Here is a 19,262-nt window from a genome sequence, read left to right on the forward strand (position 1 = left end):
TTGTATTCAGTTTGTATGAATGCTGTAATCTGGAAGGCCCAGATCCACAAAGGTATTTTGGTTCTTGACTTCCATTGGATTTCAGTGGAATTTAGGAGCCTAAATTTTACCTTTGTGGATCGGGGCCTAAGTAATTGCAGTTTGACAAACATGAAAGATGAATAATTTGTGCAAAATAAGAAGTAATTAACAAATGAGGACAATCAGAATCCTTGTCTGAGGACTCCTAAAGCCTCAAAATACGTTCTTATGAAATAATTCACATCCACTATCATTTCTTTGCCTGTAGTAAAGATATTGTCCTTTTTAGTTGGCACACTGTTCTGATCGTTGTCTGTACAGTAATCTTTTGAGTCATTCAGTTCAGTTAGATGTTATCAGTCACCTGGAGTTTCTTCCTCAGAAGCTGTTATGGCTTTCAAGGCTCTTCTCTTCCTTAATCTTTCTGCATTTGTGATTGTCATAGGATGCAATGGGAAAAATCCAGAAAGACCTGAAAGAAAGACTATTTATGTTTATAGCTGGAGTTGCAATATGACTGTTCTAGACTCACAGATTCAAAGGCTAGAAGGGAGCGCTGTGATTATCTCGTCTGACATCCTATATAACACATGCTATAGATCTTCCCCAAAATAATTCTTAGCGTATATATTTCAGAAAAACATCCAATCTCAAGTTAAATTGTCAGTGATGGAGAATTCACGACAACCCTGGGTCAACTGTTCCAATAGTTAATGAGACTTTTAAGAAGTGAGAGTAATTGTCTCTCTCACCAACCCTCTAGTGGCTTGAAGTGCCTTTTACTGCTGTCTCGGCCAGCTCAGTGTCTCCATAAATGAGACCCGTTCCCATTTCCTCAAAAAGAACAGGAGTACTTGTGACACCTTAGAGACTAACAAATGATAGCGCATCTTAATTAGCCTCTTACAGTTTGTATGGCAACTCCCACCTTTTCATGATTCTCTGTATGTGTATAGATCTTCTTACTATATGTTCCATTCTATTCATCTGATGAAGTGAGCTGTAGCCCACGAAAGCTTATGCTCAAATGAATTTGTTAGTCTCTAAGGTGCCACAAGTCCTCCCGTTCTTTTTCCGGAGACAGACTAACAAGGCTGCTACTCTGAAACATCCCATTTCCTGTGGCCAAAAGAAGGGTGATTGCATATATACACAGTCTCAAGAATTCATGCAAAGAAATGAAGAAAGAGTCTTTGGTACTCCAAGTATGCGGAGGATCACCAAGGAAAACCTATTGTCTTTTAAGAGAAATAAGCAAATAGTTCAGATTGAAAAACACATTGAGTTACCTAGAAGTTTTTCAACCGGTTTTGTGACATGTGCTCCACAACCAATCCAGTGTTTGATTCTCTCGATGTTCAAGCCAACAAGCTTTTCATTGTGGCTATTTGGGAGTGGGTCATAGCAGCCCACTTGCTCCAAATACTTGCTGTCCCGTGCTCGCTTGTTATATGCGGCCACTATACGGAAGAAGGGTCTGTTGGCACAACCACCAAGAGCCAATCGGATAGCTACGTGTCCTCCATGATAATTTTTCATAAGGAGATGAGCTGAAGGGAAGATCAACAGGTGTCACAATAGATTTGATTATAAACAGATGTGTATAGACGTCGAGCCAAAAAATTCCAAAGGCCTTAGAGAAAAGCTTGGTTTCATTTAAAAATCAATAAAACTGCTGTAACCTTCCCTTACACAGCAACAGTAGATTATTCTTCATGATGGAATCGAAGTCTGTACCTTGCCAGGAGACTGAGGTCTTAAAGCAATTTATTTACAATAAAGATGACAGATTTGCTCTACCAACCCTTAAGAGAGTTCAGCGGTGAAGGCTGCACATTCTCCACTAACTGTGATTGATTTAGAGGGATGCAGAACCTGGGGTCTGCCAGTACAACATGGTGTGCACGCAACCCCTAACAAGCCCTGTCTGCACTTACCAAGGTGCACCATGATGACCCTTGAAAGCACCTGAAAGAGGAAAAAGACCATGAATGAATCCCCTGCCACTCCCAAACACAGAACAAGGGGCTAGCCCACTGCAGCTGTGCCGCTGTAAATGCTATAGGGTAGACATAGCCTTAACTGACAGAGATGAGAACCTGAAAGTTATACACCGGACCCTCGCTAGAACACACGTCTAGATAACACAAATTCTGATAGAACGTGGTTGCGGATCCCAAATTTAGTAACGGTCATTAACTTTCATTGTAACGCGGTCCCCGCTGTAACGCAGTACCCGCTAAAATGCGGGATTTGGCATGGATCCCAAATCCCACATTCTCGTGAGGGTCCGGTGTAGTTTGAAAATCCTGAGGGAAACATGGGAGTTTAGTTGCAAGCCCTGCCCTGGCCCCTGTAGATTCTGTCTCTCATGACCCATTTGCCATGGCCATCCTGGGAATGGAAGTTTCAAAGCACCTGCCCCCACTCCCACTTTTATGCTTTGGGGTTTAGGTAACTTTCAACCTCTTAGGAGCACAGGCAAAATGAAAAGAATTTTTTTTTCCCTGGTAGCCCTGCTAGGCATCAGCCTCACTGCCGCACCCTGCTTGCTTTTCTGTTTCAATAGCTTTGTTGCTAGGGCAATGCCAACAAGTGCCACATGAGTACATAAAATCACTTGTCATTTTAAGGTAAGAATTAGTTTCCCCATTACATTGGTGTTCTGAGGATCTGGTATTATTTTATATATGTACGTTAAGGCTGTCAATCACAGTTATCTCACACGATTAACTCAAAAAAATCAATCGCGATTAATCACACTTATAACAATAGAAGACCAATTGAAATTTATTAAATTTTTTTGATACATTTTCAATACTGATTTCAATTACAACACAGAATACAAAGTGCAGAGTGCTCACTTTATATTATTATTTTTTATTACAAATATATGCCCTGTAAAAATGATAAAACACAAGAAATAGTATTTTTCAATTCACCTCATACAAGTACTGAAGTGCAAACTCTTTATTGTGAAAGTGTAACAAATGCAGTTGGTTTTTTTTTTGGTTGCATAACTGCGCTCAAAAACAAAACAGTTTAAAACTTTAGAGCCTACAAGTCCACTCAGTCCTACTTCTTATTCTGCCAATCGCTAAGACAAAAGTTTGTTTACAACTGACGGGAGATACTGTTGCCTGCTTCTTATTTACAATGTCACCTGAAAGTGAGAACAGGCGTTCGCATGGCACTTTTGTACCCAGCGTTGCAAGATATGCCAGATATGCTAAACATTCGTATGCCCCTTCATGCTTCGGCCACCATTCCAGAGGACATACTTCCATGCTGATGATGCTCGTTAAAAAAATAATACATCAATTAAATTTGTGACTGTACTCCTTGGGGGGAGAATTGTAGGTCTCCTGCTCTATTTTACCTGCATTCTGCATATGTTTCATGTTATTGCAGTCTTGGATGATGACCCAGCACATATTCGTTTTAAGAACACTTTCACAGCAGATTTGACAAAACGCAAAGAAAGTACCAATGTGAGATTTCTAAAAACAGCGACAGCGCTCGGCCCAAGGTTTAAGAATCTGAAGTGCCGTCCAAAGTCTGAGAGGGACAAGGTGTGGAGCATGCTTTTAGAAGTCTTAAAAGAGCAACACTCCGATGCGGAAACTACAGAACCCAAACCACCAAAAGAGAAAATCAGCCTTCTGCTGGAGGCATCCGACTCAGATGATGAAAATGAACACGTGTCATCGGTCCGCACTGCTTTGGATCTTTATCGAGCAGAACCCGTCATCAGCACGGAGGCATATCCTCTGGAATGGTGGTTGAAGCATGAAGGGACATATGAATCTTTAGCGCACCTGGCATGTAAATAACTTGCAACACTAGCTACAGCAGTGCCATGCGAACTCCTGCTCTCACTTTCAGGTGACACTGTAAACAAGAAGCGGCAGCATTATCTCCTGCAAATTGTAACTACCCTTGCTTGTCTGAGCGATTGGCTGACCAAGAAGTAGGACTGAGGGGACTTGTGGGCTCTAAAATTTTACACTGTTTTATTTTTGAATGTAGGGTTGCTGTTTTTTTACATAATTCTACATTTGTAAGTTCAACTTTTATGGGAAAGAGATTGCACTACAGTACGGGTATGAGGTGAGCTGAAAAAGACAATGTTTTTGTTTTTACAGCGCAAATATTTGTAATCAAAAATAAATATAAAGTGAGGACTGTACACTTTGTATTGTGTTGTGATTGAAATTAATATACTGGAAGATGTAAGCATGCCACATATTTAAAGTAAATGGTATTCTAGAGTTGTACAACCGCGCGCTTAATGGTGATTTTTTTTAATCGCTTGACAGCCCCAGTGTGTGTGTGTGTGTGTGTGTGTGGGCACACACTATGAAATTTACTGGATTGGGTTGCAGGAATTGTTATTCTTGGCTATTAACTAGTTCAGGGAATCCTCAAATCTTGCGCTAATTGCCCGCGGTTTAAGAAATAGCCGCGAACTCCCGGTTCACAGGACGCGTGTGTGTGTGGGGGGGGGTGTCTCTGTCTCAGGGTCTCTGTGGGGGGGGTCTCTGTGGGGGGGGTCTCTGTCTCTCTGTCTCGTGTGTGTGGGGGGGTCTCTGTCTCAGGGTCTCTGTGTCTGTGGGTGTGTGCGGGGGGGGTCTCTGGGGGGGGGTCTCTGTGGGTGGGGGGGTCTCTCTGTGGGTCTCTGGGTGTGGGCGGGGGGGGTCGGGAATTCAAAGCCGCTGGTTTTATGCTGCGGCCCCCCCGCCGGCCCCGGCTCCCCCCGGCCCCCCCGCCAGCTCAGGGCGCCCCGGAGCCCGGCCCCGCTCGCGGCTACCTGCGCGGAGGGCGGCGCTGGAGGCCCGGCCGGGCTCCTCCCCCGGCTCCCGCGCACGCCGGCTGAACCGCCCCGGATCCGGCCTCACGGGCCGCCGCAGCGGGGTCGAGTCCCGCCGGCGTCAGACTCGCGAGCAGACCCGCGGCGGGGGGGGGCGGAGCCGGGCCCTGCGGGTGACCCGCCATGTCCCATCGGACTCGCCTGGGTGGCCGCAGGCCCTGGGGTGCCGGGGGGACTTCCGGTCGCTGCCCCCGGGTCTGTGAACGCGCGGACCGGGGCCCGGACCCCGCCGGACCCCCCGGCCCGGGCCCGCCGGAGGCCTCGCGACGCCCGCGGGCGGGGGGGCGCGGCAGGTCTCCCGGGGCGGGCGGGCCCGTCCGTCGGGGCCGCGGGTCTCCCGCTCCGCCGGGCTGGGCCGGGAAAAGCCTCGGGCGTCGGGCCGCCCTGACGCCGGCCGGGCCCGTCCCGGGCGGGGCCGCGGCTCCCCGGCTCCCGGGCTCCCGGCCGGGGTCCCCTGCGCACCCCGCGGCGCGGCCTGAGGCGGCCGGGCCGGGGCCGGCCCGGGAGGCGATGCCGCGCCCCCGCCCGGGCCGCTGGCGCCCGCCGAGACGGGGCAGGGCGGCCCGCCCCAGGGAGCCGGCCGGGGCCCAGCCGCGGGCAGAGCCGGGTGGGTCGGAGGGGCGGGCTGCTGGCGGCGGGGAGCCGGCCCGGCTCGGGGGACAGCGGGCTCCGGGGCTGGCCCAGCCGGACCTGCCCGTCCCCGTGGTCACTGGGCCCTGGCCGCGCCCTGCTCCGGACAGGCCGGGACCGGGGGAGCCGGTTACTTCTTATTCCGGTCCCGATTTCTCGGTCGGGGCAGCGTCAAGGTCCAGACTTCAGAGAAAACAATAAACACCAATAACAATCTTGATCAGAATAAAACAATAAAAAGATTTCAGGATCTGCTGGAAAGCAGCTGGTGGCCCAGATTTGGCCCACGGTCTGCCCGTTGACTGCCCGTGTAATAACCCCCCCTGCTCTCACAATGCTGGTTGAGAGTCACTCCAGGGGAAGGAAGTGGGGGTACATGGCTCCCTGGGGGCCTACAAGTCTCCCTTGGGTGTCCCACTCAGGTGGACTTGCTGACGTGAAGCAGGGGTGCTGAAGGCTCTGGGATTCAGAGTCAGGAGGCGGTGAAGCCAGGTGACTTTCCTCACTGGAAAAAGTGTGATCTTAAGGGGTTGCCACACTAAAGAGCTCCTCCCAGGGACCGTTCAAGAGCACCAGACCTATGGCAGGGAAACCGCCTGGAGAAGGGGATTTTCCAAAGGGCTGAAGCAGGTTTGGCAAGTCCATAGGAGTTAGGTGCTTTGGAGGTTCCCAGCAGACACCTAAATACCATTGAAAGTGTGGCCCAAGGTGCTTAAACACTAGGGCCCTGATGCTCAGCTGGTGTCAGTCAGGGAGGCTGAGAATCCGTGATAATGTCTCCTGTTAACCAGGAGCATCAGCCCCTGCGCTCAGATAGCCAGGGAGAGAGCAGGAGACAGTACTGGGCGCACAGATTCATGACTGAATTATCTGCTCTCCTGAAATCTTCCCCTTTGGGCTCTGCTCTGAGCAGCCAGGGAAGCTGGGACCCCAAGGGCTCTCCCAGGATCTGGGCCCCTCTGGGCTGGGCAGTCACAGTGCTCTGAATGGTTTCAGAGTAACAGCCGTGTTAGTCTGTATTCGCAGAAAGAAAAGGAGTACTTGTGGCACCTTAGAGACTAACCAATTTATTTGAGCATAAGCTTTCGTGAGCTACAGCTCACTTCATCGGATGCATGCTGTGGAAAGTGTAGAAGATCTTTTTATATACACACAAAAAGCATGAAAAAATACCTCCTCCCACCCCACTCTCCTGCTGGTAATAGCTTATCTAAAGTGACCACTCTCCTTACAATGTGTATGATAATCAAGGTGGGCCATTTCCAGGACAAATCCAGGGTTTAACAAGAACGTCTGAGGGGAGGGGGGGGTTAGGAAAAAACAAGGGGAAATAGGCTACCTTGCGTAATGACTAAGCCACTTCCAGTCTCTATTCAAGCCTAAGTTAATTGTATCCAATTTGCAAATGAATTCCAATTCAGGAGTTTCTCGCTGGAGTCTGGATTTGAAGTTTTTTTGTTGTAAAATAGCGACTTTCATGTCTGTAATCGCGTGGCCAGAGAGATTGAAGTGTTCTCCGACTGGTTTATGAATGTTATAATTCTTGACATCTAATTAGTGTCCATTTATTCTTTTACGTAGAGCCTGTCCAGTTTGACCAATGTACATGGCAGAGGGGCATTGCTGGCACATGATGGCATATATCACATTGGTGGATGTGCAGGTGAACGAGCCTCTGATAGTGTGGCTCTGATCCACGAGTAATACGGGCACACACGAACTGATAATAACCCAACCTGCTGGGCCAAATCCCTCCCCCTGCCCTGCTCGAATACAATGAGAGAAACCCCCGGCAGCGCCCCTTACCCAGGAATCCCGTCACAGCCTCCTGGAGATTGTTCTCTCGAGGGAAGTCCTGGTTCTTTTTTCCAGCTCAGGGGACTCGGGCACCGGATGCGGAGACGTAGCCTTCTCATCCCTGCAGAGTCACGAGCGTGTTTATTCCTCCCATTCCTTTGCTCTAAGTTCCTGCCCCCCAGAGCCAGATGGGGAGTGGGTGGGAGCTGGGCCACAGGCAGGGCTAACGGGGCCGTGACCTCTGCTGCCCAGGGAATTTACTGCCTGCACAATCTGCCGGGGCCGGCCTGGAGACTGGGGGCCTCTCTCCATCCAGAGAGAAAACCCAGCCCAGGCAGGGCCAGCTCCCCTCACACCTGGCCCAGCCCCACGTTCCCTACAAGGGCCTGGAGGGGCTTCTCCCAGGGATGAGAGAGGGGCCCATTCTCCATGCCCAGCTTCTTCTCAGCTTCTCCTCTTAGCCTCCAAGGGGCCTGGTCACTCCCCATGGGGTGGGGGTTCTGGGACCGAGACACTGCCCCACGAGGGCCTGGGCTGGGACACTCAGCTCTGTGGGGCACTCCCCTTCCCAGGGTGGGTCACACAGACACAGCGGCAGCAGCACCAGGGCTATGGGGATGGAGGGGGGCTGGATCCAGAGGGTGAGACCGTCCCACGGTCGGGATGCTGGGTCTGCTGCCTGGGCTCTGAGCCCTGGTCTACACTAGGACTTTAGGTCTCATTTAGCAGCTTTAAATCGATGTAAACCTGCACCCGTCCACACGATGAAGCCCTTTATTTCGACTTAAAGGGCTCTTAAAATCGATTTCCTTACTCCACCCCTGCCAAGTGGATTAGCGCTTAAATCGGCCTTGCCGGGTTGAATTTGGGGTACTGTGGACACAATTCGACGGTATTGGCCTCCGGGAGCTATCCCAGAGTGCTCCATTGTGACTGCTCTGGACAGCACTCTCAACTCGGATGCACGAGTGTTTGCCGTTGCTCTGACGCAGGGAGGGGCGACTGACGACACGGCTCACAGGGTTGGCTTACAGGGAGCTAAAATCAACAAAGGGGGTGGCTTTACATCAAGGAGTATTTCAGGCAGGACTTCACGGAGGGTTCCAATAAGAAATGGTGCACCGAAGTTATTGTTCTTATTGGAACAAGGAGGTTAGTCTGGCCTCTGCTTGATACATGGCTAGATTTACCTCGCTGCACCTTCTCTGTGCGTGACTGCAGTGTGACCTAGAGGAATGAGTCCCCTAGACGGGGGTGTGTGTGTGTGTGTGTTTGCAAATGAGTACAAAACAAATCTGGTCTATTTCTTGTTTTGATCCACTCCATCTATCTTTTACATCTTTGGCTGGCAGCAGACGGTGCAGAAGGACTGCAAGCCATCCACATCTCATGGCTGCTCGGCAGAAGATGGTACAATAGGACTGCTAGCCATCCACATCTCATGGCTGCTCGGCAGAAAACGGTGCAATAGGACTGCTAGCAATCCGTATCGCCTGCCTGCTCACCATAAGATGGTTCAATAGGATTGACTGCAGGACTAAAGAGAATGACCGGATCAAGTCACTCCAAATTTAGTCCCTGCGCCCATGTCTGCCGAGGCGCTCCTGATCAACCTCACAGAGGCGACCAGGAGCACCTCGGACATGACGATGACAGCTACCAGTCCTATTGCACTGTCTGCTGCCCCAAGGCAATGGGTTGCTGCTGCTGTGTAGCAATGCAGTACCGCGTCTGCCAGCACCAAGGAGACGTACGGTGACGGTGAGCTGAGCGGGCTCCACGCTTGCCGTGGTCTGGCGTCTGCACAGGTAACTCAGGAAAAAAGGCGCGAAACGATTGTCTGCCGTTGCTTTCATGGAGGGAGGGAGGGAACGGGGGCCTGACGACATGTACCCAGAACCACCCGCGACAATGTTTTAGCCCCATCAGGCACTGGGATCTCAACCCAGAATTCCAATGGGCAGCGGAGACTGCGGGAACTGTGGGATAGCCACCCACAGTGCAACGCTCCGGAAGTCGACGCTAGCCTCGGTACTGTGGAAGCTCTCCGCCGAGTCAATGCACTTAATGCACTTAGAGCATTTTCTCTGGGGACACACACACTCGACTATATAAAACCGATTTCTAAAAAACCGACTTCCATAAATTCGACCTAATTTCGTAGTGTAGACATACCCTGAGTCTTTCCCAGCACAACGAGGCGTGGGGGCAGACGGAGCCCGGATGTATCTGCTCACAGCACTTCTGACACCCTAGAGGGGAAGGAGAGACAGAGCAGAGAGTCAGTGCCCATGGCCCAGCCGGCCCCCTGCCCCAGAGGGGTCACTCTGCTCCCCCAGCCCCGGCCCCACAGGCTGCTCCCCCAGCGGGGTGGAGCACTGAAGGGCTGTGCTAGTGGGCGCAGAGCCCCGTTCACACCAGATGTTCCGCAGGGACGGGACGGCCGGGTCCTCTGTGCTGAGCCCAGGGCTGGAACAGCCTTTCACCAGCCTCCCCCCACCTCCCCGACAGCCCAAACTCCTGTCTCTCTGCAGCCCTGGGCCCCTGGCCCTGCAGACGCCCCGGGCCGTGCTCCCTGCACTGAGTTACCCTGTCAGCCCGAGTGACTCAGGGGCCGTCTCCTCCCTGCACTGGGCTCTGGGCGCATCTGACACTGTCTCACCTGCAGCAATTCCAGCACCGGCTGCTGACGCTTCCCCTCCAGCTCTGTGATCAGGGCGCTGAGCCGGGAAATCTCCTCACCCAGGTGGGTGGCATTTTCCTCCCTCCTCCTCCCAATCGCCTCGTCCAGCTCTCCCAGCCGGGCCAGGAGGAGGCGCTCCTGTTCAGCCAGAAACTGGCGCAGCCCCTCGCACTTGGACACCACCAGCGGCCGCTCCACTTCCGTCTGCCTCTGGGGTGCACAGAGAGACGCAGGGGCAGGGCAGGGACACGGGGAGAGCGGGTGTCATGGGAAATGGGACAAAGCCTTGTCCGGGCTCCACAGAGCCTTTCATTCAATATCTTTGCCAGAGTCACTGTGGCTACACTAGAGCTTTTGCTAGTATAAAAATGTGACCCAAAATCACCAACCCCCAGCCCGTCCCCAGCACTGTCCCAGCACCAGAGTGAAGTGCAGACCAGGCCGTGGCAAATGGTGCTTCCCAAACTGCCCAGTGGCATCACTGGAACATCTGACACTCGAACCCTGGGATCAGCAAAAGTCTCCCCCTCTCCGCCCCGACCCCTGCCACATCTGTGTCTGTTCAGTGTTTTACTGGCCTCTCCCTCTGGCCCCCACTCCCAGTGCTAGAGAGACAGAGCCAGAGGCTGCTCCCAGCTACCCTGGTGTAAACCCACTGACCCCAGTGGGAACTAACACCAGGGTCCCAGAGGAGTCTGACCCTGACCCCACTGACTTCGGTGGGGTCACTCCTGATGTACACCAGGTACCTGAGAGCAGAGCTGCCCTGCACTGGTTACAATGACCCTGACCTGTCTCCCTGTAGCGACCCTGGAAACCCTTTAACCTTCTGAATGACCCAGACCCCAAGCAGCGCAGAGACCCCCTGCTGCTGTCGCTGACACCCCTGTGCAAAGCGGCCGGGCAGGGCAGGGCACCTACCAGGAGCCTCTCACTCTCCTTGTCCCAGTCAGATTTCAGGCCCAGGAGTTCTTCTGTCTCCTCCCACAGATGCTGCAGGCGGCTCAGGATTTGCTCCTGCAAACAGACAATGGCTCTGGGGGCTGGTTTGGGGTCACTGGTTTGTGCCCAGCGATAACTGAGCAGAGTGAGGCTGTGGGAGCAGGTCCCCCTTCTCCAACCCTCTGAAAAAGTGACCTCAGCTCCAAGGTAGCTCCCCGGCAGAGCTGCTGGGCCTGGCCCACTCCGCCCCAGCACCATCATCTCCAGGCGGTTTCCCTGCCATAGGTCTGGTGCTCTTGAACAGTCCCTGGGAGGAGCTCTTTAGTGTGGCAACCCCCTTAAGGTCACACTTTTTCCAATGAGGAAAGTCACCTGACTTCACCGCCTCCTGACTCTGAATCTCAGAGCCTTCAACACCCCTGCTTCACGTCAGCAAGTCCACCTGAGTTGGATACCCAAGGGAGACTTGTAGGCCCCCAGGGAGCCATGTACCCCCACTTCCTTACCCTGGAGTGACTCTCAACCAGCATTGTGAAAGCAGGGGGGGTTATTACAGGGGCAGTCAACAGGCAGACCGCGGGCCAAATCTGGACCACCAGCTGCTTTCCAGCAGATCCTGAAATCTTTTTATTATTTGATTATGATCATGATTGTTATTATTTTTTATTATTTTCTCTGAAGTCTGGACCTTGACTATGCCTTGACCAAGAAATTTGGACCTTTATAAAAAATAATTGACTCTCCCTGTTTTTTGACATGTCTGGAACACAGCGCAGACAGTGCTTAGTGAACACAGAGAACGGAAAGGTCCATCTGGGTCAGTCCCGGAGCCCTCTGTCCCCTCTGTCGTCCGAGCCCACAAGCTGCTCTCCTGCCTCCAGATGCCCACACTTAGAACCCCAGCCCAGTCCTTTGTCCTCCTGCTGGGCACACTTGGCTGGCTTCCCATGGAGGGTGGGCCGTCCATGGTCATTTATTGTTTGGTGCCCAATGTCCAGGCAATTGGAATGGCCATTGTCTTCTGGGACACTTCATGGGCATGGGGCCCCAGGCAGCCAGCTGTCCCTCATGCCTGTATCTCTGGGTCTCTACAAGGAACACCTTTCCCCCTCCCCTCACCTACTTAACCATGGGTAAGGCTAAGATTTTGTCCGGGATATTTTTAGTAACAGTCACGGCAGGTCACGGGCAATAAAGAAAAATTCACAGAAGCCCGTGACCTGTCCATGGGGAGTTCAGCTGCGGGGTCCCCACACCGCTCACAGTGGCTGGGCAGCTGTGGGGGCTCGCTTGGAGCTACGAGCTGAAGTCACAGAGGTCTCTGGAAGTCACGGATTCCCCCACTGCAACTTGAGACCATTACTCCTTGTCCTGTCCTCTTCTACCACTGAGAATAGTCTAGAACCATCCTCTCTGGAACCACCTCTCAGGTAGTTGAAAGCAGCTATCAAATCCCCCCTCATTCTTCTCTTCTGCAGACTAAACAATCCCAGTTCCCTCAGCCTCTCCTCATAAGTCATGTGTTCCAGACCCCTAATCATTTTTCTTGCCCTTCGCTGGACTCTCTCCAATTTATCCACATCCTTCTTGTAGTGTGGGGCCCAAAACTGGACACAATACTCCAGATGAGGCCTCACCAATGTCAAATAGAGGGGAATGATCACGTCCCTCGATCTGCTCGCTATGCCCCTACTTATACATCCCAAAATGCCATTGGCCTTCTTGGCTACAAGGGCACACTGCTGACTCATATCCAGCTTCTCGTCCACTGTAACCCCTAGGTCCTTTTCCGCAGAACTGCTGCCTAGCCATTCGGTCCCTAGTCTGTAGCTGTGCATTGGGTTCTTCCGTCCTAAGTGCAGGACCCTGCATTTATCCTTATTGAACCTCATCAGATTTCTTTTGGCCCAATCCTCCAATTTGTCCAGGTCCCTCTGTATCCTATCTCTGCCCTCCAACGTATCTACCACTCCTCCCAGTTTAGTATCATCCGCAAATTTGCTGAGAGTGCAATCCACACCATCCTCCAGATCATTTATGAAGATATTGAACAAAACCGGCCCCAGGACCGACCCCTGGGGCACTCCACTTGACACCGGCTGCCAACTAGACATGGAGCCATTGATCACTACCCGTTGAGCCCGACAATCTAGCCAACTTTCTACCCACCTTAAAGTACATTCATCCAGCCCATACTTCTTTAACTTGCTGACAAGAATACTGTGGGAGACAGTGTCAAAAGCTTTGCTAAAGTCAAGAAACAATACATCCACTGCTTTCCCTTCATCCACAGAACCAGTAATCTCATCATAAAAGGCGATTAGATTAGTCAGGCATGACCTTCCCTTGGTGAATCCATGCTGACTGTTCCTGATCACTTTACTCTCATGTAAGTGCTTCAGGATTGATTCTTTGAGGACCTGCTCCATGATTTTTCCGGGGACTGAGGTGAGGCTGACTGGCCTGTAGTTCCCAGGATCCTCCTTCTTCCCTTTTTTAAAGATTGGCACTACATTAGCCTTTTTCCAGTCATCTGGGACTTCCCCCGTTTGCCACGAGTTTTCAAAGATAATGGCCAATGGCTCTGCAATCACATCCGCCAATTCCTTCAGCACTCTCGGATGCAACTCGTCCGGCCCCATGGACTTGTGCACGTCCAGCTTTTCTAAATAGTCCCTAACCACCTCTTTCTCCACAGAGGGCTGGCCATCTACTCCCCATGTTGCGATGCCCAGCGCAGCAGTCTGGGAGCTGTCCTTGTTAGTGAAGACAGAAGCAAAAAAAGCATTGAGTACATTAGCTTTTTCCACATCCTCTGTCACTAGGTTGCCTCCTTACTAATCCCAGTTTACCAAACTATCCAGGCTGCTCCATACAACGGCCCCGTCACTAGCATTATTTACCACTCCTCCAAGCTGTGTTAGCCACAGACTTTATCAGCAGTGATTTTATGCTTACTTCCAGATCGTTAATTAAAAAGTTGACAAGTGAGGGGGCTACAGCCAATCCCTGTGGCGCCTCATTAACAGCTCCCCCATTCAGTGATGGTGCCCCATTGACAGGTACAAGGTCAGACTTGGGGTCACAGAGCAGGGGGATTATTTTACTACTGTTTTATAATGCACCTAATTTATTTATTCACAGACTCCACCTACAGTGTCTGTCACTGTTGTATCTGGGCCCTTCTGGGACAATTCTAGTCTCATTTACACTGGATCCACTCCAAAGTGAATCCAGGCCATCCCTCCCAGCCTGCCCACGAATGCTGTCTGTGGAGATCTCTCGCAGGAAACAGCCTCACTCAGCCATGCTAGGGCTGGTGCCCTGATTTCTTGGCTTCTGTGGAAACACTCCCAATGGCCTTTCCCCTTCCCCTTCCCGCACATGCTGCCCCAGGCTGGGCAGATCCCATCTGTCTAGGGTTTGCCCCTGCTTCACCTGCCACCTTTCCACTCAGGGGACTCAGGGCACTTCAGTAATTCAACAAATGCCCTTGCTTTATTAGCACTGTGTCCAGGCCCTACTCAGGTATCAGGCCCCATTGTGCCAGGTGCTGCATACATACAGAACAAACAGACAGTCTCTGTCCCAAAGAGCTGCAATCTCCCTGCTTCCCTTCTCCCTGCAGGAAACCCTCTTTGCTACATCTTGGACCTGCTCCCACTGCTCTCTGGGTGACTGGCACTTTCACTAGCTCAGAGCCTTAGAACATTTTCTACGTGTTTCTGAGCCTCCGAACTATTTAATAAAATCACATCTCTGGGTGAGTTATGGCTTTGCTCCTCCCGCACCAAATGGGAGCGTCCTGAATGCAGCCAAACAGCTGTTTTGTGGTGGGCAGAAGGCCCTGGAAGGGTGCGGGAGGAGTTGGTCAGCAGGAGATGCTCTGGGGGGAGGGCAGAGCTTGGCTGCCGGTGGGTGCTAAGCACCCACTAATTTTTCCCCATGGGTGCTCCAGCCCCGGGACACCCATGCAGTCAGCGCAGATGATGCCCTCCCCCAAATCAAAAGTCCTCGAGAGTTTGGGTGCATCTCTCCATGTTGTAAATGTTACCAGCTTCTGTGTGTGCGTGTCTCTCTGGGTGGGTGGGGGGGTCTGTGTGTGTTGATGCTTAAGCTGATTGTGAGGTCACGGATGCCAACAGCAAAGACTGTTCGGCCTCAGCATTCTTGCCCTGCCTTCAGTCTGCCAACTGGCTTGGTTGACAACGGCTGGTGACCCAAGGAGCTGCTGAGAGACGCGGACTATCCCTCTGTCAACAACTTCTTGCATCAGCTTTTTCCACAGGTTTTCGACAAAAGATGAGTTTTTACAGAAGGTAATTCCCAGATTCTTTTCCTGCTCCTTCGATCGCACATGACAGGTTGGTGCCTCCTTCCCCTAGGGCAGGGGTGGCCGACCTGGGGCTCCGGGGCCGCATGCGGCTCGTCAGAGGTTAATACGCGGCTCCTTGCACAGCGCTGACTCCGAGGCTGGAGCTACAGATGCCAACTTTCCAATACGCTGTGGGGTGCTCACTGCTCAACCCCCTGCTCTGCCCCAGGTCCTGCCACCTCTCCACCCCTTCCCCCAAGGCCCCTGCCCCTTCCCCCGAGCCTGCCATGCCCTCGCTCCTGCCCCTTCCCCACCAGAGCCTCCTGCGCACGGCAGAACAGCCGATTGCGGCGGGCGGGAGGAGTGGGGAGGGAGGGGGAGGCGCTGACGGGCGGGGCTGCCGGTGGGCGGGAGGTGCTGGGGGCTGGAGGGGGTGGTGGATGGGGGCTGCTGGCGTGTTACTGGGGCTCTTTGGCAATGTTCATTGGTCAGTTCTGGCTCTTCTCAGGCTCAACTTGGCCCCCCCGGGGCAGGGACGGGTGGGGCCAGCGTTGCAACAGTCAGGTCTCAGCGTTCCGTTTTGATTTGAATGTGGGCGTCTCTCCCTTCTCCGTCTGCTTCAGCCTTTCCCGGTCTTTGGAGGCAGATTTCGATGCTTTTATCTTTCAGCAGACTAGTATGGGTGAATTTCCATGGGTATAACCTAAAGGGAAGATAAAAAACTGGTCTAGAATTTAGATTGATAGCTCCATCAAGAGTATTTCCCTTGGAGTTGCCCCAATGCACTCCTTGCCTTCAAGTAGTCAATATAAACCCTTTGTCTCATGTCATGATTCTCTAACGTATGTGTATTGGGACAAGATCAGTCTCAGAATTTACATGATTGAAAGACACATAAATGAGCTCAGATATGCAGAAAAAATAAATCTGAAGCTATTGAAAGTGACACAGCTCCACTCCCATCCCCTGGCTGCCATCTTGGTAGTTCTCTCAGAAATAATCTCATGGAGAGAGACTTCAAAACTCTCGACAAATTGTACTATACCCCCACTGGGCTACATAAAATAGACGTGTCAAATCCCCCCTGCAATTCCTTTCCAGGAAAGGGGTTTAAATAAACTGCAGCCTAAATTTGTCATGGGTCTCGGTGTGATTTCTTTGTCATTGTTTGGGTGGCCTATTGTTCTGATTGGACGTTATAAATAGTATGGGAAATCCTTCAGTTAAAGTTTACTGGTTATTTTCCCCATGCAACTACAGTCCAGATTTTGAAATAGTTGAGAATAAGTCAACATATTTGCAGCTGCTAATCCATCCATCCAGACCCTCAAGCCTTCTAGATGACAATCCTTTGTTCCTTTTCCTGGCTTCTCTGGGAACAGAGGTGTCTTGGTTTTCAGCTTGGCCCTGTCTGTTCCCAGAGTCCCAACATTCTGTGCACAAAGGAGTGGGGTTAATAATGAAGCATTTTTGCAACTAGGCCCAGGCAATGAGCAAAGAAAACAGAAGTTGACCTTGGCTGTTTCCATGTCTGTCCATTGGCAGAGGAGGCGTGAGCTCCATGGGGTGAGAGTCAGGCTAGGAACTGGAGCCAGTGACTGCGCTAGGACGGGATTACAGATCTGGTGCGTGGAGGTTTCTTGTTATAGAGCAAAAGGGGAGAAGCTGTGACGTGCTGTGTCCAAGAAAGGCTGTGACAAAGGATCCTGGTGCCTCTCCCCAAGGAAACCTCAACGCATCTCCTCTTGGAAAGGAGTAGCAACTTTCATACTAGCCATTAAAGGCAACTTTAGGTTCATAAATTCACAGTTTCAAAGGCTCTAAGGCCAGCCCTGATCATCTAGTCTGACCTGCATAACACGAGCCCTTGGACTTCCCCAGAAGAATTCCTCTTTCACCATGGTCCCAAGTGTCTTCACCTGGGGCTGGGTCCAGTCATGGGGGTAGAGCTCAGCGATAGAGTGTTTGACTGCACATTAAATGGTCCTTGGTTCAACTCCAAGTGCCCCCTTTGAAATCTTTGTTAATAAGCAGCAAATTTCAAACAAATAAAAGGAAGTATTCTTTCCACACAACACACAGTTAATGTGTGGATCTCTTTGCCGGAGGATGTTGTGAAGGCCAAGATTATAAGAGGATTCAAAAATGAACGAGATAAATTCATGGAGGATAGGTCCATCAGTGGCTATTAGCCAAGATGGGAAGGGATGGTTTCCCTAGCCTCTGTTTGCCAGAAGCCAGGAGTGAGCAACAGGAATGGATCACTTGATGATTCTCTGTTCATTCCCTCTGGGGCACCTGCCACTGGCCACTGTCGGAAGACAGGCTACAGGGATAGATGGACCTTTCGTTTGACCCAGTGTGGCCAGTCTTTTGTTGCTTATGTTCTTGGTTGTATGAACCAGTCCTGGCTATTAGAGGAGCAGATGATTTCAAAAGACCACTCTCTTGGATCTGGGAATCCTGCACACACAAATTCCCTTCCTTTAGAGTAGGACAGAAAAACCCATTTCTTCCTTCTTTCTATTCCAGGCTTCGTTCCTTTTTTCAAAGACTCACCTCTCGGGAGCACAGAGAGAGCCATGTGAACACAGTGTTCGTCCAACCTGCAGCCATGGAGGCATGCTCTGCCATCAGCCAGCAAGAACAGGCCTTGCCAGAGAAGCCCATGAGAAGGAAATGCTCGTGGAAGATCCTATCAGGCATGAAAAGACTCTGTGTCTGTAGCCAATCTGACAACTCGATGGCAGATAGCGATGAGGAGAGAACGGTTTCCTCTCCAAGAAGGTGGACGTGCTTTTCCCTGAAGAAGGAGAAGAAGAAGAAGAAGAAGAAGAAGAAAGCAGCCAAGAACCAGGTGGAGTCAGAGGAGGAGAAGCTGCAGGAGAAGCAAGACAAAGTTGAACTGGATCTTACAGGTGAGGAAACAAACCACATGGTTAGCAAGGAGCATGTGAGGAATACTCACACCAGTCACTCTACAAGCCTTATGGAAGCAGGGGAACGGTCCCACTATTGTGGGGAAGTTTCCTGGCTTCTGCACTACTCCGGTGAAATGGGCTAGAGGAAGGATCTGAGTCCTCGCTCCCACTCCCTTTCCCCAGAGGCCTCCCTGCCCTGGAGGACTCCCCTTCCACTCTCCTGTCTGGCAGAGTTCTCGTAACCCCAACAAGGCTGGGCCCAGGATTCCTGGGGGTCTCGACCCCCAACCTTGCTGTGGCCACCTAGGACAGGGGCTAGGGTGTCCCCACTCCGGGGTACTCTCTCTGCACTGGGAGCTTCCCTGACCCACTGATCATTACATACGATTTAAAGCAAATACAGTTTATTTAATCAGCAATTAATTTAAAAAAGAATAAGGAAAAATGGGAAAGATGAAAGGAAAACACATCACCCCGCTCTGTGGCAGGGAACATCACAAACCACGTCTCTGGAACGTCAGGGCAGTTCCGGCCCTGGCTGTGCTGCAGGGATGCTGCGGGTCGGACACTTGCTCTGGTGGTGACCACACACCTCCGGGCTTTGGGGGGTTGGACCCTCCTTCCCGCCGGGTTCAGATCCCCCTCCCAGTCTGGCCTGCAAGGACCCTTGGTGGGGGTGTCTCTCTGCGCTGGGCCCTTTGCCAGGGTCCCCCCTTGGCTGGCCCCAGTTGCCTTCCGCACCCAGCTCCAGACTGCTCCAGCCCCAGCCCCAGCCCCACTGTTCGAGCTCCGGCTCCACCCTGCCTCAGCTCTGATGCTGCTGCTCTGCCTCCAGCCCCGGGGCTGCTTCTCCGGCCCCGCTGGCTCTGTGGCTGCAGCCCTGCTCCCAGCCCAGGGTCTGCTCTCCCTGGGCTGTGTCTCTGCCCTGCTGGCTGGCCCGCCTCTGCTCCCCAGCTCAGCTCGCGCCCCTGCTCTCTCCTTAGCTCGGCTCCACGCTGCCTGAGCCAGGCAATTCCAGCTCGCGTGGAGGATGGGGACCTTTCTGACCCCCTGACTCCGTCATTAGCCTGCCCGCCCTGCCAA

At 52.1% G+C, this 19,262-nt stretch overlaps 1 long non-coding RNA gene and 1 pseudogene across 1 annotated transcript; one reads left to right on the plus strand and one right to left on the minus strand.

The window, feature by feature from the left end:
- The window catches only part of LOC141996210 (butyrophilin subfamily 1 member A1-like), a 660,168-nt pseudogene that overhangs the window by 457,616 nt on the left and 183,290 nt on the right, over positions 1-19,262 (plus strand).
- Positions 1,464-4,951, minus strand: LOC141996229 (uncharacterized). Its single transcript, XR_012641502.1, has 3 exons — positions 4,832-4,951; positions 1,959-1,989; positions 1,464-1,571 (listed from the first exon to the last, which is right to left on the minus strand). It is a non-coding gene; the product is annotated as an uncharacterized LOC141996229 (long non-coding RNA).

Source organism: Natator depressus, chromosome 11 (assembly GCF_965152275.1).
Source record: "Natator depressus isolate rNatDep1 chromosome 11, rNatDep2.hap1, whole genome shotgun sequence".
In the NCBI taxonomy this organism is placed as follows: Eukaryota; Metazoa; Chordata; order Testudines; family Cheloniidae; genus Natator; species Natator depressus.